Here is a 22,619-nt window from a genome sequence, read left to right on the forward strand (position 1 = left end):
ATAAAGGTTGGTTCTATCAAATTAAACTAAAAATTTTTTAAATTTTTTTAAAATAACTATGATACAGCTTCATCCCCCATGGGATAACACAGGTAAACCCTGGTGCTAGTCCCTGAGCCGGGGTAGTCACAGTATCTTAATCTGGGAGAAAACGAGACTATCTATATCACATACTTGCATGCGGGTGGCTCCTGTGGGACCATGATGTAACAGGGGCTAGAGGTAGCCAGTCATCTTCTCACTAATGTCTTGCTGGTACCATATCCTACAAGAGTTGCAAACTTGCCCTATGAAACCCAGGCTACTCCTCTACTCAGATGATCCAGTTGATGTCTCCGAAGCTTAAAACAGCTTTTTATTGAACACGTTAGTGAGGGAAAAAAAGTATCATGAGCTATTTCATTCTGTAATCATGCCTGTCTTTAGCAGAGAGCTTGACTATACTATTTATTGAAAGGAGAGTATGGCATGGATCATTTTTCCTAATTGTTTATTGTGTATGCCTTGCTTTTTCCAAATAACAATAGTTGTCATTGTATATAATTACAGGTAGTTTTCAAAGAGTAAAGAAGCTGCTGTGTCTTTAAGTCAGATGAATATAATTTCATTTGTCAGTTACAGTGTGCATCTGTTAGGATGCCTGTTTTTTAGGATGCTTGGGCTTAGTTAAATAAGGAGTATTAATGTAGGGAGGCAGAATACTCCTCCTATTTCTGTATTTTCAGTGTGCACTGTTTGCAGTTATACTGTCTTTCGAGCATTATTTAACCTTTCTAAAGTAGGACAAACCTTTGCTCTGTGCCCAGTAACAACAGATCAATGTTTGTAATTCAATAGCCATGAAGTTTCAGTTAAGCTACTGATAATTTTGTCCAGACAGCACTGCTCATATTGTAGCTTCTGTCTCTTTTGTCCTGTCTTTACAGTTAGCCCTGAGTTTGACTTTGTGAAAGGATAGGAAAATTTGATTCATGTTACATTTGCCCTTTCCATCATTACCCTATAGTGTTCATTCAGCATGTTTTAGTATATTTAGCAAGCACATTCTTTTGATATGCATTAAGTCATTAACATATTGTGCGTAATACCGATTGTCCAAGGCATGTTATCATGTCCCTTTGCCATAATTTCTTTTTCAAATTTTATGATATGGGGAATAAAAAGTGTTACCCTATGAAAAATTCCACGTGACTGGGATTAATTCCTGTTTTCTTAAACTGTGTCCTTTATAGCCACTTGTCACTTCTTCACTTATTGAGAACTTAATATACACAAGATACATTGGCAGGTATGGTTGATCGTTTCCTGTCTTTCTTCCTGAAATGCTAGTAAACAGTGAAGTAGGAATTATAATTTCTAAAACAAAACTCTTCTTGACAGCCCAATGAAGTAATGAACTAACTTATTTCCTTTCTCCAAAGAGTAGGAATACAAAGGAAGTTCTGGCTGAAGGTACATAGCCCCAGACCTCTAACGGTGCTGGTCCTTTGAGCTATCACTGTTTAGCTACTTACTTCCAACCTACTGCTACAGAATTTGGAAGTACCTGTTATTTCCTTGAACTTTTATTATTTTCCATGGTTTCAGGATATTGGGTGCATGAATGATTTGTTTGTTGTTTGTTTGCTTTTTACTAACTTCATACATATAACCTAGTTAGCCCAAATTAAACGTCTTAACATTTTCTTTTGCTTTATTTGCCATACACAGGTATTTCTCTTTAAATGGATCAAGAAGACATATATATTATAAAAAGTCTAAACAACAGAGTCTCAAGCAAGGATTTGCATATGTTTCCCCTTATACCTCGGAGCAGATATTGTCTTAAAAAATTGATAGCAACCTTGTTTGGATACCATGCTAAAGAAAAATAGCCGTAATCAAATATGTTTTCTTAAGAAAGACAAAATAATATATTACTGTGCCAGTGGTTATCCAAATATTTCCTTCTGGAATTTTTCCCAAAGTTCTCCCATACCATTAGCCTCCCACACATATTCTACTATAGGATCTAATACTAGCATTTTGTAATATTTAACACAGTTGTAATTACAGATATAACTTCTGTCTTCCCTGCTTTAAGGGCATGAGAATATGAACTGCTGTCGCCCAGGCCAGCTGTGTTTTTTACAGGGCCCAGGTCCTTTGATCAAAAAGCAGGAAAATAAATGTCATGAAAAATACTAAAACGCAAAACATTTTCCTTTCTTCCGTGGTTTCTTGACTTGTAATGCATTTTAAATTGCTAATTAATATTATTCTAAGTAAAGAAAAGAAAAATTAAAAATTTAAATTAAAATGAATCTTCTCTTTATAATGTGTGATGACAGTTTTAAATAAAAATATAAGAGCCTTTAATGATTATGTAGAATCACCAAAATTGCTCAATTTGTAGCTCATTCTTTGCACATACATGTGTATTCTGTTCTTACTAGAACAGTGAAAATATTACACAAAACTAATTCAACTATTTTCATTTCACTTTTGGATATGTTCACATTCTAACATCTTCAGCTTACTGATGAGTAAGGAATGGCTTCAAAGACGTGGAACTATGGGTTGCCCAGTCTTTCCCTTTCCTTCTTTATCATTGTCTCCAGTGGAAGTGGTTGGTTAATCTGAGGAATTAGGATGAGTAAGAGGTTATGATGCAGCCTGTGTCATTTATGTTTAGAATGCATTGGCTTTTCTGTGTTAGAAGCCAGTTTTGGTTTGGACAGAAAGCCTGGCACCTAGAAGTTGCCAGCTCTCCCTCTTACTCATCAAGGACATAACATGCTTATGTTGCACTCGCTTTGAGTGTTGCAGAACAGCCATACATTGTGGACCCATGGAATTCTGTGCTCAAGGACATCTCAGATGCTATATACAAATAGGGCTCAAGGAAGGGAGGACCTGTATATGATGCAGATCTCGCTCTTGTGCTTGTCCCATTTTCCCATCAGATTTCATTTACAAGATACAGAATTAGAGGCAGCAGAACGTCAAATCAAGTGTGAGGCCCTTCTGAATACAAAGGCCTTATGAGTGAATACAAAGTAGGTGTGTTATTGAAGCCACAGAGAGGGCAACACAAATGCTACACAAATGGAGCAACAAAGAACCAGTGCATGTTAAAATTCCAAGATCGTGGCAGCAGAGGATTAAACCAAGCTCAGTAGCCCCTACAAGTGCACAGGGTGCCCACCCACATGGCTGGCTCTGTCTGTAACTTTAGCACTCAGCACACAGTAGGTGCTCAATAAACCTTTGTTGAACATGTGATACATGTTCAGTTGGAAAATAAAAACCTTTATTCTGAAGAGTAAAGCTTGACCTTTAATTTATACTTTTGATTTTTCCAACTAATTACCTTAGCTAATTTCAGGGATCTTTCCATTTTTTCTTTCCTAATTTAAACACCAATTTGTTTTATATTTGCACAGTAGTTTTTCCTTTTTATATTTTAGTGCAGGTTGTTTTGTAAATGTCTAAATAATGTGACCACAGAGGGAAAAGATTAAAAAAAACACAGTTGGACAAAACTATTATACAAGATCAGCCAAGCTCTTTGTTCAAATTAAAATAACTTGAGAAATTAAAAAAGCCTTGAGTGATTAAGGTGAAGTTCAGTACTGGGAGTATTTCTCAAGCACATTTCCTCATAGTTAAAATCTAAGGCAAATTTCTCTGGTAAAGAGCCCTGACTCATTCTGAGAAGTGAGACTGTCTTTGCATCCTCTACAATACTTAGTGGAATTACAATTCCTAACATTTCAATTAAGAGAAGAGCAATAGTAAAACAAGAAAAGAGAATCATATTTTTTTGAATGTAGTTATCTCCCATGTTTCATTATTTAGAGTTTATATAGGAACATCATCTTATAGTTCTTTGCAGTATCACAGATGAAAACCCTCAGCTCAGGTTAAATAATTAACCCAGGGTCACCGGATATAGCAGTTTGATATTATTGATGAATTCCAAAAAGAAATATTGGATAATGTTTGTAAACTGATCTTTTCCTCTGGGCATATTATATTATATTGGATTCATAGGTTTACTTGATTAAGTAATTATGTAACCCTCTTGTGCCAGTAGGGCGTTGGGTCCCCACTCTTTGGTGGGTGGGGACTCACAGATAAAAGGTATGGCAAAGGACAGAGTTAAGGGTTTTTGATGTTGGAGTTTGATGTTGAAGCTTTAAGCTGGAGGCCCTGGAAGAGAGGAATCCTTAGCTGGTAAAGAAGCAAGCCCTGGGAAGAGAGGAACCCAGGAAGCCTGAACCCTCGCAGATGTTGGCAGCCATCTTGCGCCAACGTGAAAATAGATTTTCGTGAGGGAATTAACTTATGGCCTGGTATCTGTAAGTTCCTACCGCAAATAAATACCCTTTATCAAAACCAACCAATTTATGGTATTTTGCATCAGCACCCCTTTGGCTGACTAATACACTAGGCTAAGATGTTGAGTTGGTAATTGAACACTTACCTGTACAGTTACAAAACTCTGCCCCCACTGCCTCTCCACACTCATGCTGTTGCTTATGGGAGGACTTCAGTGAGTTTAGGTCACTAAGATCTATAAGACATTTTAGGTTGGTCAAAACAATTTATGTTCCAAGTCATTATTTAATCTCCTCACTTACCCATTTAATTAGTTTAGTAAAGCCGGATTCCTTTGGTTAGTACTATCTTATAATTTCTGGGGGGAAAAATAGATCCAGAGAAGTTGCTGTTGTCCTTTTTGAAAAAAATTAAATCTTTTGCAGGAGTGAAAAATATAATACAGAAAAAATTCAAGAGCATACAATAGAACTAACTATTCTTAAGTATAACTAGAAATACCATTTGCATATATACAACACAAATTTAGGGTAAATTTAGGCCTATTTTATGCAAGCTAGTGCTTTGTTATGTTAATTCTAAATAATAACAGCTGGATATCTAAGTATCAATCTGAATAGTTTTGTGTGTGCTATATAAAATACATACTACCAAGGCGATATCTCCCATCATACATTTTGAGTGTGGTTTTAAAAACATTTAGTAGCCATCCTTGTATTCTCGATATAAGTACTATATAAGGTATTTTGAAGTCCAGTAGGGCAACCTGATTTAAATATGGAGTAATTTTCTATTCACTCTAATTTTACAAAGTCATAAAATCACTGAATACTGGGAAATAAGTGGCCAGAAATAAAAGAAATATACTAGCAAATGATGTCTCATAACTTACAAACAATACTAGGAAAGCAAAATCTCAAGTTGTGTTTCAGTAAATTCTGGAAGCTAAAAAGCAAATCAGATACATGCTAAAACTGAATGAATTCCTATGTTGTAGCTTTAGGCAAAAATAAATCTATCAGTAAAAATCATAGAAAATAAAAAATAAAAATACAATGAATTTTAGTAAATGTGTTTTCAGATAGCCATAGTATACCATAGCATAGGTATTGTAGAAAATGAAATGTTTCCATAAACCTGGTGGTGTCATACATATAGAAAAATAATACATTGCATGTTGAGAGAACTTTCAGTATTAGGATCTAGCTTGAATTGAAGTAAATATTTCCCATATTTCCCAATAGTCAACAACAGGAAAACCAGTGAATGAATTTAAATAGAAATTAGCTTGAACCTTATTTAAGAAACATATTTCCATTGTTTTTGAGAGATGGTTGGAACTAATAATAAATATATACCACTTTAGTTAGCATAAAAACAGAAAATTTATCTCTGACCAGCCCAAAGTTCTCCGGCTTGATAATTTTGCAGGACATTGATATCTTCCTATGATGGTTTTGCTCCTGCAGGTAGCATCTTCCCAATCTACAACCTGGCCAAAGGTGTTTACCCCTCCCTGGTAATAGACAGCTTTCATGGTGTGCCATCTATGCAGTTCCAAAGGGCTCACGCTTATCTTCATACACTGCTGTCACCATCTTGAAATTCTTAATTTTGGACAAGGGGCCCTACATTTTCATTTTGTGGTAGGCCCTGCAAATCATGTGGTAGTACAAGCACATTGCATACAGTGTTTTTGAGGAGCATACATCTGACAGGCATGCAAATAAGGCTCTTTAACTAGAAAATTTGTAAATATCTACTCTACAGATTCTGATTGGTCTTCCTTAGATTATACAAAAGTATAGGGGTTACTGGCTAGGAAATTTATGAGTTAGAGTCAGGGTGGAACACAGCATAGCCTTCCCGGTTTTGTAGGTGAATATGAGAATGTATTTGTTACGATGGTCTTTTTACAATTAATACATCTCCTTCCTGAATTTAGTGATCATTATTACTTGGTCTTCTTAAAAACCTATTCATAAAGTCAGAACAATGCCACCACCAAAATAAGCTAAACTTCCCATTGTAAGAGTAGATGTAATAGAAATATCAGATTACTACTTAAATATTTACATTTTTATGTGCTAGTGCTGTGTTTCTGAGAAATGTGGAAAATAGATATTTGCTGTGAGTACCTCAGTGATTTGCACTTTCACTGAGAAACCTGATGGAAGCTCTCAGGAAATTGGATGTAATAAAAAATAAAATGTATGATTATCTGTAACATTATCTGTAACATTGAGTACGTTATGTTGCAGTTTATGCATGAAAGATGCTGTTCAACTTAAAGAGAACTATAGGCACGCATAGGGATTGTTTTCCTAAGAAAAGTAATAGGCACTGTATTTATTATTATTTATTTAACTATTAAAGCAAATAAAAGGAAGAAAAATCCAGAATGGGTGACAAAAGTAACCATAATGATTATGTGATTAAGCTAGATTACAAATTTATAAGGCAAATGGAGATCCAACTCAGTCACTGAATAGATAAGAGGCGTTGGGAACCCTTTCTGGTTAAAAATAAAGGGGGTTCGTAGTTGGTGCTGGGATTTAATATATACCCAGGGGATCTGAATCTCTGGACTGACCATATGATAGCCAGGCCCTGAGCCTAAACAGACTTCAACTCCTACACTCTGATTTATTGGACTTACCTCCCTCAGCTAACATTGAGTTGAAGAAGGTCAACCACCACACCTTCGAGCAAAAAGTGCCTACAACTGAAAGCAGGAGGATTGCATCCAGCATCCATGTGGAATCTAAGCCCCCTCTTGATATAAATGTGGAGTGGACACAACCATTCTAAGGTCCACAGGATGGAGGAATAGAGTATGGATTAGAGTGGACTTACTGATATTCTATTCATGAACTATTGTGATTATTAATCGAAGAAAATGTGGCATTGGTGTGGAAAAAGTGGCCATGGTGGCTGCTGGGTGTGGGGAATGGGAGGAAGAGATGAGATGTGGAGGCGTTTTCGGGACTTGGAGTTGTCCTGGGTGGTACTGCAGAGACAGTTACTGGACATTGTATGTCCTCCCATGGCCCACTGGATGGAATGTGGGAGAGTGTGGGCTATGATATGGACCATTGACGATGAGGTACAGTGGTGCTCAGAGATGTATTCACCAAATGCAATGAATGTCTCATGATGATGGAGGAGAATGTTGCTATGGGGGGAGGAGTGGGGTGAGGGGGTGGGGGGTATAAGGGGACCTCATATTTTTTTAATGTAATATTTTAAAAATGAATAAAGACAAAAAGAATGTATGCAATAAAAGTAAAATAAAAAAAATAAAAGTCTCTGAGGGATCTTGCACTAAAAATAAATAAATAAAGGGGGTTCATCAAGTCTGTTTACAATATACCTTTACTTTCTGTAATTTTCTTAGAGAGAAAAGTTGACTCTCAACTAATCACAGAAGTATGCTGAATCCTCCAGTTTCCAAAAAGTGTTGCCAATTGAGATTAAACAGGATTTTAATTTAGAATCAATACCCCTTTTCAGTGTTTTTTTAATTGGTTAAATACAGCCAGACCTATTTTGGAAGGCCATGACCTTCCAAAAGATCTATTTTTGAAAGATCATTTTAGAAAGTTTACATTTCTAGCCTTTCTTCCGAAAAATGTTTCAATGCCTATGTGTACTTGTGTGTTTCAAGAGTTAGTGGATTCTATTTAGAAAATGTAGGGAAATTCAGTTCATTAAATATATTTGAATGTCTACTGTGGCATTTTAATATTGTTTATGAAATCCAAAAATAGATATTGGATTATGTTTGTGAACTGGTCTTTTCCTCAGGGCATATTATATTGGATCGTATTCAGAGGTTTCACTTTTACTTGATTAAATTATGGTTAAGGCTTTGATTGGGCCACATCATTAGGATGGGAGTCCCCAAGAGGGTGGGGACTCACAGAGAAAATGACAGAGGAGAAGTCTGGAGAGTTAATACTGGAGCCCCGGGAAGTAAGCACACAGAGAAGCAGGTGCATGAGGAAAAAGAGAGATGGCTCCATTAGACATGGCAGAGGCCCTAGGAAGAGAAGTGAACCAATCGCCTGATAATTTATAGCTGACCTTGTGGCGAGACCAGAGCACCTGAGCCCAGAGAGGAATGAGCCCTGAGCTCATTCAGCCTACTGCTGCTATTAGAAGTTGGGACCACGGAGCTTTAAGAGGAAGAGGAAGCCTGAACCGTTACAGACATCGGCAGCCATCCTGCTCCAACACGTAGCAACAGACTTCGGTGAGGGGAGCTTCTACCCCAAATGAATACCCTTTATAAAAACCAATGGATTTCTGCTACTTTGCATCAGTACCCCTTTGGCTGACTAATACGTATATCTACTATATTCCAGTTCTTTGCTGGGTCCTGTGGAGGCCAAGATGAATAAAGGGATGAACCAGTGGTTCTGTTTTTCATGTCACAATCTAAGACAGAGAGAAGCTTTGGAGATTGTGGTATGCTGTAGACCAGGGAGGTAGAGGTAGGTAGAGGTTGGTAGAGGTAGGTAGAGGTAGGTAGAGGTTGCAGGCATCTCCTTAAACCTGGGCACTCCCCAGAGACCCCTGCTTCCTATGAGCCCTGCTGTATTGTGGCTGGTTTTTTTCCGCCCATGTCCCTCATACCAAATAGGTCTGAAATATTCTTCCCTTCCTTAAAAAAATGAATACATAACCATAATAATTAAAAAGCCAGCTCTTTTAAAGGCCTTTAGTTCTATGATCAGAATCTAGACCTTGATTACCAAAAATTACCAATAACTGCCATAATCTCAGTTTCAAGGACCCCCCCTAATTGGCAGCTATTTCTTCTCTTTCCAGCATGTTACCCTAGGACTCAAAGTCTCACAGTTCTTCTACCCATTGACACCATCATTCCTTTGACCCTACTATAAATTTCCAATATTCTTTATCTTCATCATGTCCTTACTTACCTCATATATGTCAGCAATTATGTTACTACATAACAACTCTGTTTCATATACCCTCACATCTTTTAAACTCCTTTTGTTATAGCTGTCTGACAAATTCCAACTGTGAATAAACCCTCTTCTGCTCGCTGTCTGCACCTAAGCTGGAGAAAAGCGCACAGCTGTGCTCAGTGGTCTCACTTGAAATGCATGCAGCTGACTTCAAGTGGACAGTTAAGGTTACCTGGAAAAGATGTTATATTTCTTTACGCAATTCAGTTTCCCACTCTACTAGATGATTTTCACACTTTCTCCTCTCATCACTAACCTCCCTCCTTCCTCCTTCCTTTTGGTTGAAAACCTTGCTGCTCCTGCCACTGAGAAAAAACTCAATCAGAACTTCCACAGGCTGTATCCACAAAATCTCCCACCTACCTGCATCTGCGCTCACTCTCACCTCACCTGCCCTCCTGTGACAGTGGATGAACTGCCCAGGTCCCTATCCAAAGTCAAAACTTCAACTTCCATTTGTATAGTGGCTCTTATTTCCTATCACCTTATTCCGGCAGTTATTGCCTCTCTTTTCGGCATCATCAGCATTTTCTTCTCTGCCCAGTCATTTCCATCAGCATGCAAATATATAACATCACTCGTGTAAAGGAAAAAACAATCTCTTGATCTCCAATCTGCTTCCCACCACTATCACATGCTTTGCTTTCCTTCACAGGAAAACTCGAATGGCCTTTTATCTTGATTTTCTCTACTTTCTCCCATTCTGTTCTCTATTGAGTACATTCCAATTGGGTTTTTATCCTCACCGGCCCACAAAAACTGTCTTAGTAATGGTTACCAATGACTTTTAAATTTATTGACCTGAATACTTGACTTATCAATGTGGTAAATTGTCCACTTCCTTCTTAAAACATTTCCTCAGCTGATCTGAGACTTCTCTCTCTCTCTCTCTGCCCTGTACCCTAACTTTATTTGCCTTTATAGCAAGTATCACATCTTGCAAATACATACACACACACAAATATAAGCAAGTGTATTTATTTCTTCCTTTTCCAGAGGAATATTAGCCCCATGAGACACAAGATTTTTCTCTGTTCACTGTTATGTTCTCAGTACCCAAACCGGTGCCTAAAACATAGTAGGCACTCAAGAAATATGTGTTGAAAGAATACATATTTGTTGACTCACTTTATGCTTATTTCCTTCTGGGTTATAAAAAGCCCCTATTGATTAAAATGTGTTTTTTCCTTTAAGTAGGCTTTTCTAGTACAATGTAAGAGAGCAGACCTTGCCCTAGAATGCCAGTTTAATTCCTGATCTGATTCATTTGACTGTGGGATTAGGGCTTGGATTAAATGCGCTGTGGTCCCACCACTGATGGAGCAGGTTACTTTCTCCCATGATGGGCTTCAGCTGAGGCCGCAGGTAATTTAATCCAGAAGTGGTTTGTTTCCAGTGGGAGGTGTTGCTGCGACTATTTAGTGAGTTAGTCATCTGTGACTATCCATCAGGTACCAAACATGTGCTGGCCTTTTTGTGAACTTCTGGAGATTTACAACTCAATGCAGGAGCCCTGTTTGCAGGGTTCACTTGGCAACCGGAACCCTGAAATAGCTGGTCTTACTCATGGCTCGCTTAGCCACTTGGTGAATAATCACACATCACTTTTTGTGGGTTTCGTTGTGTGCTTATGATACGCCTACAACCTTAAACGTATTTGCCTTTCCTTTTTGTTCACATAAACCTACTCTCATTCCAAGAAACTATGTTTGGACATTATTAGTAGACATCAAATCCCTCCTTCCCCGGAAAGTCTCTTCTGATGATTTTACTGTCAGTAATCTTCACATTTTTCATGAACTCTTTTTGCATTTAAAGCCTTTGCTTTAAACATACTCTGCCTTGTATCATTTTCTGGATGTTTCTTTTGTGTTAATTTTGTTTTCTGACACAATCTTGGGTATATGACAAATAGAGTCAAAATTTCCCAACCATATGTAGGATTAGGCTATTTATAAAAGAGTCCCTCTGACATTTAAGATTTTTCCTTTTTTACTCTTGGTGCCTTGCCTTCGCTATCTCATTTATTTCTTAAATATTTCTAAGTACATTTTGTGGATGAGGGGAGGGAGGCCAGGCAGTGTCTAAGGGGAGAGGCAGGTGGGCGCCTTACGTGAGCCGTTCGAGTAGTGACCGAAGCGCGTTACAGAGGCCAGCTGTCCCAACCTTATTGATCCTCAGCTGGCTTTTTTAAAGCCCTAAGGTCATCTGGAGGTGGGAACAGAGGAGGAGGGGGTGCTGGCGAGCCTGGTGGAGAGCAGACTGACGGGACCACTGTCCATCACCCAAAGTGAGATCCTCCTTCCCCCTGCAGCACCACGAACAAAAACTGCCTGCCCTTTCCCCAGCCAAACAGGATTCTGGTTTTTTTTGTTTTTTTTTTTTTAAAGAAAGGTCAATTATGTAGTGAGTACACATGTGTGTTTATGCGAGTGTGTGTCGGTTCCCCTACATCTAAGTACACACGCACAAACGAGCACGCCAAGTGCTTCTGTTTCCCCTCGGTTGGCTCACGTCCCCCGAGCGGCGCTAGAATCTGTCATTTGGAAAGAACCGTTGTCTACCCCGAGGCGGCCTGTGTTCTCCCCAGGTCCATCGCCAGCTTGAATATCTCATGGAAGGATCAGAATTCACCTACTGACTCAATCGCAATGCATAGTTTTCACCTTTCAGCCTTAAGCAATTTAGAGTCATTCAGGGGTTACAGTAGCTTTTCTACAGTCCATGCCTGTCAATGGCCAAGCATAAAATCAGCATGTTAGCCTGCTAGAATGAGGCCAGGAGTAAAACACCCAGAGATACTGATCAGCTGCGTGTCTGGTATAGAAAACAGCCTGTATTGGAAAAATTATTTGACATGTTAGACGTGCTTTGCTGATATTTTCCTAAGAATGCCCCGAGAAGCTTCCATCCTTCCAAAAGCATCTGATCACTAAGAAGCAACACCCACTTTTCTTTTGAATAGTGGCAAGAGTAATTACAGGACTTCAAAGGCTTTTGTGTAGCATCTTACAAGTTGCTTTAAAAAGACAGTCCTTTAAGAAGGTCATTTTACATCAGCAGAGGAGTCCGTGCCTCCTACACAGCTCTACATTTCTTAAAAGGGTGTGCTATATGTTCCTACTAACCAGATTGGATCCCCATCTGGAGGAAGGAAAATAAGTGGAAAAGGCAAGAAATAGGAACTTTCCTGGATCTCCTTATGACACGTTACAGAGGTGAGGTGCAGGAGAGCTAGAGAGAGGAGAATATCCCGCTAGTTCAGCATTAAGCTGGAAAATGGTGCCCCATAGTTTGCCCTGAAGTTTTCCTATTGTTATCTTGGTGGTCTTTTACTTTAATTTTATATTTTCAAAGCAACTTGTTGTAGCTTACCTAAACTTCAGGTAACTGGGCTCCTGTCTACTCTTTGGGGAATACTGGGTTCGATTTCTGGGGCCTCCTGGTGAAGGTGAACTGGCCCATGCTGTGGAGAACTGGCCCGTGCTGCAAGCTGATGCAACAAGATGATGCAACAAAGAGGAGACACAGAGGAAAGATAATAAGAGAGACAACAAATCACATTGCTGAGGTGGCTCAGGTGATTGGGTACCTCTCTCCCATATCGGAAGGTCCCAGGACCGGTTCCCAGGGCCTCCTAAAGAGAAGAAGAAAAGAAGACAAGGAGACACAGAAGAACACACAGCAAATGGACAGAGAGCAGGCAGCGAGTGCAAGTGGTGGGGGGAGGGGGGGAATAAAAATAAATAAATAAATCTTTAAATAAAAAAACTATTAAGCTAGGGTGGGATATAAAGAAGATGAAATGTTAAAATTTGTGTGGATAAGTGGAAACAGCTTTGTAAATCAAATTGATTGAAAACAGTGAAATTGTTTGGAAATAAGCGGTAAGGGGTCAAAAATAATTCCAAAGATCTCAACATTTTTGTCCGAGAAACTGAATGTCAGAGAAGGGCACTTTGCTTCTGCCTAGTTCTCTGTGACAAAAGGAAGAGAATGTACCAATAGTTAGTGATATGGGGCTAAATTTCTTAGAATAAGCAAGGACTTATTTAAATACTTATATAAAGATGTAGTCATATTTTTATTTAAGGTGAGAGTTGGAGCCTGGAAAATTCTTGACTTTTCTAAGTGAAAAAAAGAAAAGAGAACTGGCTAGGAGCTGAAGCACGGAGAAGAATTTTGGCCTATAAAGGAAAAATAAAAGTCAATGAAGGAGATAGGGGAGAGAGTTTTATGACTCTTATTAAAACCCATTAAACAAAAAGTATGATTTTAAACACTTCCCAGCCAGGCATCCAAATCAGTTATGTGCATGACTGCTATACACTTTCAATGTTCTTATTAGTCTCGATGACAAATTGTTGAGGTAGAGATAGTAGATATTCCTTATAGTGCACAATGCACTCCTGTTAGGGGATTCCACATGCCCCTTGCCCCAGTTTATGGCAAAAAAACACAAGGACGTTCTGTTTTTCCTTAAGGTTCCACAATGTGTTAGATGCTATACATTTATAAATGCATTTATTCTCTTAATAGCCCTAATGTTATTCTCAGCTAAGAAACCGAAGCTAAGAGAGGTGAGAGGCCCACTCCAGGTTGCCCAGTTAGCAAGTGTTAAAGGTAGAATTCAATGCAGATCCCACCATGGCCACCCCACTATACTATATTGTGGTACAGAAGGAAGTTATCCATGATCTTTTGGAAAACAGCTAGACACAAACTCTAAATTACTTTCTCCCGATTGTGCTTCACATTTTCCATTCTTAGCTTGCCTGAGCTGCTATCACAAATACCACAAACCAGTTTTGACATTAACAACAGGAATTTATTGGCTCACGATTTTGTGACTAAAAGAAGTCCACAATCTAAGTATCATCAAAGCTTGCTCTCTCCCCAGCGACTGCGATGCTCTGGTGCCAGCTTGCCTTCTGCCCTTGGGGTTCCTTGGCTTTCCTGTCGTATAGTGATGTCCTCTTCCTTCTCCACTGGGCTCCTGCTGACGTCCTGCTTCTCCCTGTGCCTTTTTCCTTATGAGGCCTTAAGAAATCTGGATTAAGACCCGCCCTGGTTCAGCTCACCACACCTTAATGGGTTCATACCTGTGTGGATAAGTGGAAACAGCTTTGTAAATCAAATTGATTGAAAACAGTGAAATTGTTTGGAAATAAGAGGTAAGGGGTCAAAAATAATTCAAAAAATCTCAACATTTTTGTCTGAGAAACCAAATGTCAAAGAAGGGCACTTTGCTTCTGCCTAGTTCTCTGTGACAAAAGGAAGAGAAATCCACAGGGATGTGGATTAGATTAAGAACATGTCTGAACCCAGGTACATAAGTCACCCCACCACATCCATGAATGGGAAAGGGGCTTCAGATGCTAATGGTTATTTCAGAGGTAGCAACTTAGAAGTAACAATTTAAGTTTCTAATAGATGCTTATTGATGGGTAGTGTCAGCAGCGAGCTTGTATTTGAGGAAACATGGAGGAGCAGGATTTGCTATGGGTTTTTCCTTTCTCCTAATTGAACTATTAGGAAGAGGATGCAGAGGTTTAAAGGAATTTTGAAACATGCCTCTAATGCCTACATACGCCTCTTCATTTATCCAAGTTGTAGCCATTTCGTGGCCCTTCTCAAACAATATTTTTAGGTCTATATTGTGATCTCTCAGTTCTCTAATCCTTTTAGATTAATTTCATAATTGTCTAAAGAGCCCTGTTTTGTATGCTGTTCCTTTGACAGAGAATAATGATTATGAGCATGTGTTTAGGAGCCAGGCAGGCCTGGATTCAATGATTACCAGCTCCAATTATTACTATTCGGTGATATGTAATCTAGTTAACTTTTCCAAGTCTCAGTACCCTCATCCGTAATATGGAGGTAGTAATACTTTCCTCATTGTGATGTGGTGAGGACTGAAAGAGATAAGATTTTTAATACACTTAGCATTATGCATGGGAATTTAATAATTCATTCAATCAGCAAATATTTATTGAGTACTTGTATGTACCTGATATATTCTGTGGCTATTAGGGCCACTGCAGTGAATAGCAGTGAAAAGCGAACTTTTCAAACTCCATGAAACTTGCATTCTAGTGGATGGGGAAAAAGTAGCTTTGTATAAAATATAGTGTATCAGATGAAAAATAAATTGGGGGGGAAGCAGCAGTGGCTCAATTGTTTGGGCTCCCATCTACCATGTGGGAGGCCCTGGGTTCACGTCCCAGGGCCTCCTTGTGAAAGCAAGCTGGCCTGCACCCCACGTGGAGAGCTGACGGCCCGTGCCGCACGGAGAGCTGGCACAGCAAGAAGATGCAACAAAAGGGAGACAAGCAGACACACAAGAACACACAGCGACTGAACACAGAGCAGACAGCAAAAACAAGCCCCAAGGGGGGGATAAAATAATTAATTAATTAATTAAACAAACAAACAAATAAATGAGGTACACTTTTAAAAAGAGTGACCAGGGAAGACCTTGCTGGGAGGTGACATTTGCTTAAAGACTTAAAGGAGGTGGGGGAAGAAGCCATGAGGATATCTGAGTAATAGCAGCTTAGGCAAGACAGACTGGCTGGCACAAAGCTCCTCAGGCAGGGGTGCCAGGATTGAAGTTGAAAGACTTATAGGAGGATTTTACAGGAATCCTGGAAACGATGGTGGCTTGGACCAATCAGGAGTGGTTCATGTCTCTATTTTCATGTCTTTCCACAATTTAGAAATACTGTGGGTACCAGGATATCCTTGGTGAAGGAGTAACTATTGCTAGGTTCCCGTGCTGCTCTCATAGGGTTTCTAGAATTCTTTATTTCTTTGGGAAGTTTGTACGGCTTGTTCCCATATCTGCTGATGGTTACAAGCAATACTATATCAAAGAAACTTGGTAGCATGCCTATATTAAAGAAAAAGATGTGGGCACACAATGGACACCCAGGGGTGCTTTGATAATTGTGGAGGAGTGCAGTGCACGATTAAAACCAAGCCCCGAGAACTTTAATTATTTTCCTAACACATTAGTACACATCACCCTCTGTGCTCCTGAGATAAAAATGTCAAAAGAGCATACAGATTCCAATGAATATTTTTTTCTTCATCCGTCTGATGGTGTTAAAAGAGCTAATTACTAGACATAAAAGACTGGAGTGCTTTCCATTCTCCCGCTCAAGTTTATTTGGGGCAGTTTGGAATTCGGGAGCTTGTGGGTCTTTCATGTCTCTTTGCTTGAAATTTGAACCATTCCTGATATTTTAGTAGATTGTAGCAATAATCAAAAAATGAATAGATTCTGCAATTTTTAGATATGGGTTTTTCATCTTGAAATCCACAATGACTGGAAATGCTTTAGGGGCCTTGTTCATTCAAACTTCCTCATTATTTTTGTGTTTTGCATTGTTTTTCTTGTTGGGTTTTGGAGATGACTTTTTTTCCCCCAGGAGGTACCAGGGACTGAACCCAGGGCCTTGTACGTGGGAAGCAGGCTCCTGAGGGAGATGATCTTTTTATATTTGTATTGTATAAACACCATGGAAAATAACTTCTGAAAAACTGGAATATAGTCAATATGTTGTGTTTGAAGGAAGACACTGGAGAAGTTCTTCTCCAACTGTACAGTAATACCTCTGACTTATTAACATCCTGCCCATTTCAAGTATCTCAAAGACATTTACTGATGATTCATAAGATAGAAATACCTCTGTCAATAAAATCGCCGAAAAGTGTGGAAGGGAGGAAGTCTTCTGTTTTTATTTCAAAAATTGTGAACTTGAGTGTTCTTAATATTACTTCATAAAGCAATAGAATATTCTCTCTGATTCATTAAGGAATAAGATCAGGAATATTGAACCTGAAACGGAATTTAGCATCCAGTCTCTAGATTCATAGATTTTGACTTGTCTAGGACCCACAAATATTGATGGCAGAAATAGATGCAAACCATTTTGTCTCCTTAGTCATACACAAATGGGAAAACCTAAGTTGTATTAAGGGTACCTAATTCTGCAGGATATTGTTTTAAAAGGCTTTGGGTGAATGGGAGCTGCGATTCTACAGCAACTGTGAAGCTGAGTAGTCAATTTATGTCCATACAGTTAGTATATTTTTAACACTAACAAGGTCATGTAACAGCAGTCACCTGAATTTTCCATGGCAGTTTGTGCCCGAAAGTTTGCAAGCAGTGTTTACCAAAATGAGTGCTATGTATTCTTTTTTGTTTAAAAATTTAAAATTTTTAAAAAGATTTAAAGCTTCATAATACTGTCGTAGTGGAAATTTCACTTCAAATTCTGAAGATGTTTGTACTTCCCCACACTTCTTCCATACACAGCTGTGTTTATAAAATAATGAAATGTCCACTAATGTTAAGAATAAAAGCAGTTCTCCAGCCAGCACTCCTTAAGGCCATGTGCCCCAGGGTGCTGTATGGGAGTAGTGAGAGTAGTGATAGCACTGGTACTAGTGGTATTGGTAGGAGTACTGATAATAGCAGTTCTCAGTCATTAAACTCTCACTATGTGCCAGGCACAGTGATAAGCATTTGGCATTCAGGTCTTCAGCAAACACTTAACAAGCACCTAGTACATGCCAAGCACTGTGCTAGACTCCGAGGATACAATGATGAACCAGAAAGACACTGCCCCTGTTCCCATGGAGCTTCTAGTCTGTGGAGAAAAAATAGATGCGGATCAAATAATCATGTTAGGGCATGTTTAACCACCTACTGAGAAAAATGCTCTGAAGGAGGTAACAACTTTTTAAGAGGGAGTAACAAAGAAGCTTGATTTAGATTAGGAGGGTGTCTTAGTTTCCTAGAGCTGCTGTAACAAATAAGGAGTGTGCCTTAAAATAACAGAATTCTGTTGCTTCTTGTTTCTGGGCTGGAAGGCACCTCAGGGCAGCAGCAGGGCCCTGTTCCCTCCAAAACCCTTCGGGGAGAAGCCTCGACTCGCCCCCTCCTGGCATTTGCCGGCAGCCCTTGGCCTTCCCCGGCTTGTGGACGTGTCCCTCTGCCTCCTTCTTCACGGGGCCTTCTCCCCAGGGTCTGTTTCTTCTCCCCTTTTCTAAGAGGACACCAAGCGTTTTGGATCGGGGGCCCGCTCTACTCAGTTCTGACCTCACTCTAACCCACCTAATTCCATCGGCAAGCATCCCATTTCCAAGCAAGATCCCCTAAAAGGCAGCAGGGTTTAGGATTCCAGCCTATCTACTGGGGGAACGCGATTAAGCCCTAACAGAGCAGGGTCAGGAAAATGACTGGCCAGTTGATATGAGAGGAGTAAATAGAAATTTACAAGTCCTGATGGGGAGGAAGGGGCTGAGAATTCCTGACCAAAGGAACAGCGTGAGCCAAGACCGTGGCGAAAGGGGGGGTGCTAAAGGGACTGAGGAGGGGTCCCTGTGCCTGGGGCACAGTCCTCTGGAGACCAGGGTTGCCAGGTGAGACTGGAGAGGTGCATCAGGGTGGCCATGGGGAAAAGCAATGGGAGCCCCTGCTTAGGGTGTTTTACTTTCCCCTGTTTATTTAAGGGTGATTTGAAGAGGGAATACATCTCTTTTAGTTTGCTAAATGCTGCCAAAGCAATCTACCAGAAATGGCTGGCTTTTATAAAGAGCATTTACTAGGGTAGAAGCTTCCAGTTCTGAGCTGCAAAAAGGTTCAAATCAAGGCAACATCAGAGGTTCTGACTCATCGAAGGTCAGCTGCCAATGGCCCTGGGCCCCTGCCACATGGCACGGCACAGGGGTGGTGTCCGCCTGTCCGGGTGTCCGCCTTCTCCTCCAGGCCCACTTTCTCTACAAGCTCAGCTGTGGGCAATCAGGTGCAGGGTGGTGTCTCCTCCTCTCTCCACTCTCCTCCCGGCCGGCCTTGTTGCTAGTTCTGCTTCGGGCCGTTCCATCTGTAGCTTTTCTCGCATGCAGGTTCCTTTCTAAGCTCCTGGGTTCCTTCTCTTGTCTCTGCAGCTTTTTCTCTGTGTCTGCAGCTTTTTAGTCCTCCATTTATAAAGGAGTCTGGTAAGAGGATTAAGACCTATCCTGGGTCCCACGATCTACTCAAAGGCCCTTAAGTGACTCAGTCCAGTCGAAAGTGATCTAATTGAAATGTTAGCAGATTTTCTCTAGGTTCTCGGCTATCCTGCAGAAATGAATTTCAAGAGCATGCCAGGTGAGTTAGGCCAGTAATTTATTCAGGTAGGGAGGGAAGAGAAATGGGAGAAAATAGGAGGGTCCCACGTAGAGAGGAACGGGGTGAAAAGGGGTAAAGAGGGCTGATTTACAAGCTACAATTCCCATTATAGGTTATAAATGCCCGGATATACTTGTATGGCCACATGGCAGAGGAAAAATGGTGAGAGTGGCGCACAGAGGGCAGGAATGGGTCTGGAGACAAGAGACTGGGGCGTGAGCGCTCTTAGGCCTCGCAGTATGCTTTATTAACTATTAATTATTCCATCCCTTTGTTAATGGCAGGGGAGGGATTCTAGCCTGTTTTGATTGATCACCCCACCAATCATTGATAAAAGTCCCTAGGGAACATCTGGGGCTTTTCTTGCATCCAGAAAAAGTCTTTGTTCTGGATAGCAGAATCCTGGGGATAGGGGTCTTCCAACAGCCATCTTGGGGGTTACTGATGTCCACTTGGACTCTCTGCCAAGTTCCAGATCTGTCTCTTGGATTCCCTATCTTACTAGCCTGCTTCAAAATGGGTCTTTAGCTCAATCTAATCAAAAGGTCCCATCTCCAAAGGGTTCACAGGCACGGCAGTGGATTCACTTTAAGAACAGGATTTTCTGAGGTCCACAGAAGACTTAAAACTGTACAACATCTATATGGTTTGAAAATCAAAATGTATAAAGGACATACAATGAAAAATCTCCTTCCTGTTTCCTACTTCCCTCCCCCTTACATAAGGAAACAGCTCTTAATAATTGCTAACATGAATGGCGGGTGACAGGTATAGCTCAAGTAGTTGAGTCTCTGCTTCCTATTTACAAGGTCCGGGGTTTAATCCCTGGTACCTCTTAAAACAAAACAACAAAAACAAACTAATGGAAAAAAAAAACAAGGAGCTTCTGTAGCCCAGTGATTGAGTGCTGGCTTCCCATGGTTTTCCACGTACAAGGTCCCCAGTTCAATCCCTAGTCCTGGTATTGTAAAAATAAAAACAAAACAAAACATGAATTGAGTATGAGGTAGAAAGGGAAACATGATCAGATTTTTGTTTTGAAAAAAATGTCCCTAAGTTAATAGGACAAAGACATCTATTTAAAATAAAGACTGTGCAGATAGAATGTTAGAATGTTGAAAGGAACTGGAATAGAGATTGGTTACAGCTTCATAACTCAATACATAGCTGGGGTCCCAGCTGGTGTGATCAGAATCTAGTGTAGTTCATTTTAAAAACTGCTTTGCTCATTTGTAGTCCTCTGTGTATCTCCCTATCCCTTTAGAACTGCTTAGCTTGGGTGAAAATGACTCCCTGGGTGACTTGATTCACTATTGTTATTATTAGAGGGCTTTCGTGGGGGGCAAAAACCTGCTGGATACTAACTTTCTCTGCTGAGGAGCGCCAACTGCATTCAGTCAGGTTATGTAACTGGAACCACTGCTCCGGATACTGTTTTTTTCTGGTTCCACCATAAAGGATAAAGACAGAGTCAGGAAAGATTGCACAAAAGCACAGTCCACAGCTAAACGTACACACACCTTGGCCTTTTCATCATATGGCAAATGCACATGGAGATGTGTTCTCCTTAGTCTTCCCAGGTCTTTTGACTTCTGGCTTGTGGCTTTGCCCCATGGCCTCTCTTTCCATTTTGAATTTCCTCTGCTTATAAGGTCTTCAGCTATATTGGACGAAGGCCACCCTCACGCAGTTTGGACTCCCCTTAACTAATAACATCTTCAAAGGTGCCACAGCAGATGGGTTCACACCCACAGGACCACGGATTGAGACCTTTTGTGGGGCACATGATTCAATCCCCAACATGGATAGATACAAAAATACATATAGAGGTCCTTGAGTGTGTTTTTGTATAAATGCATAATCATCTTCACACACAGGTAAATATATATAAACACATATGCATCAACTTTTTCTTGTTGCTATGGAAAAACAGTCTTGTTTGTATAACATGATATAGTACTGCTACTTACGCCTTAGTTCCTTTCCCCATTGTCAGTATAAAGCCAGGCTTACCGACTCTCTCTTCACTTACAGTTGAGTAGGATTGTGTAGTCCCTAAAAGTCCCTCTCCTACCCTAGGGCCATGTCTCCAATTAGGGCATCTTCAGATGACCTAGAAGACTTCCCTTTTTCCCTTTTCCTTCCTCTTCCTTCTGCCCATGCCTCGGATACCACCCAGTTCCTCCTTGAAAGCTATAATGCCCCAACTCTCCCAAGTTCTGTTGACATGCAGTGTTTCTTTTGTCCAAGTTATCCTTTATTATATGAACCACCTTACAGTTAATATAATGTAGTCAGGACAAGCAGGAAATGTGGAGTCAGAAAATCGTGAGTTTAGTCACCTAGTTTTTCATAACCTTACACACTTCTGACAAGGCTTAACCTGCTGCACTTGGTACTTGCCAAAAGCCATAAATTCAATTTCATATGCTCCCCCCCCCCCCCCCCATAGCACCCAAGTTTAAATTGGGAACTTTCTTTCAGAGAAGTTAAGACAGGTGACGGGTTCTCCCCACCCCAGCTATTGCAGCAGTACGGGCAGAACAGTAGCTTCAGTTCTAGGAATATCCATGCCTTCCAATCTCTGGAGCTCGACTCTGGTACCATTAATAGCTTGGGCTGTCTCATCTGTTCTTTAAGTATAGATGAGATGATGGATAGGAAAGTACATTGCAAAGGCTAACGTGCTCTGTCAATGTGAGAGTTATTATGACAGAGGGAAATGGTTTTCTTGCATAAAAGAAAGCCCATAGATTCAAGAAATGACTAAGGGATACTTGTGCCACCGGAACCTTTATGCACAATGGGCCCATAAAAGCACAACTCCTCGGTGTCTCGGGGGGAGAGGATAACGAGTGGGCAATGAATTCAGAGTAGGTGATGTCAGCAAAGCTGGGGTCAGAGTTAGAATGCTCCTTGGTGTAATTCTAGAAATTCTGACAGGCTGCCTTGCAAGCAACCAAGTTGAATGGAAATGGAAAGCTTGAGTATAATGAAAATGGACTCTTTCTAGCTGCAAAACCTAAGGTATTTAAGCTAAAGAAAGTATGATATAGGTCAGTATCAGGTTCCTGAGAGCAGCTCTGATACCTGCACAGAACTTAGCATTTGGAACTTTCTTT

The 22,619-nt window shown here is 40.2% G+C and overlaps 1 protein-coding gene and 1 long non-coding RNA gene across 8 annotated transcripts in view; one reads left to right on the forward strand and one right to left on the reverse strand.

Annotated features, from left to right (window-relative positions):
• Positions 1–22,619, forward strand: part of DLGAP2 (DLG associated protein 2) — a 1,108,217-nt gene that overhangs the window by 657,549 nt on the left and 428,049 nt on the right. The gene's annotated exons all lie outside the window — the stretch shown is intronic.
• The window catches only part of LOC131276011 (uncharacterized), a 41,705-nt gene continuing 33,225 nt past the window's right edge, over positions 14,140–22,619 (reverse strand). For both annotated transcript variants that reach the window (XR_009183487.2, XR_009183488.2), the window contains exon 3: positions 14,140–14,419. This is a non-coding gene — a long non-coding RNA (uncharacterized lncRNA). The remainder of the gene's footprint in view (positions 14,420–22,619) is intronic.

Source organism: Dasypus novemcinctus, chromosome 25 (genome assembly GCF_030445035.2).
Source record: "Dasypus novemcinctus isolate mDasNov1 chromosome 25, mDasNov1.1.hap2, whole genome shotgun sequence".
Taxonomy (NCBI): Eukaryota; Metazoa; Chordata; class Mammalia; order Cingulata; family Dasypodidae; genus Dasypus; species Dasypus novemcinctus.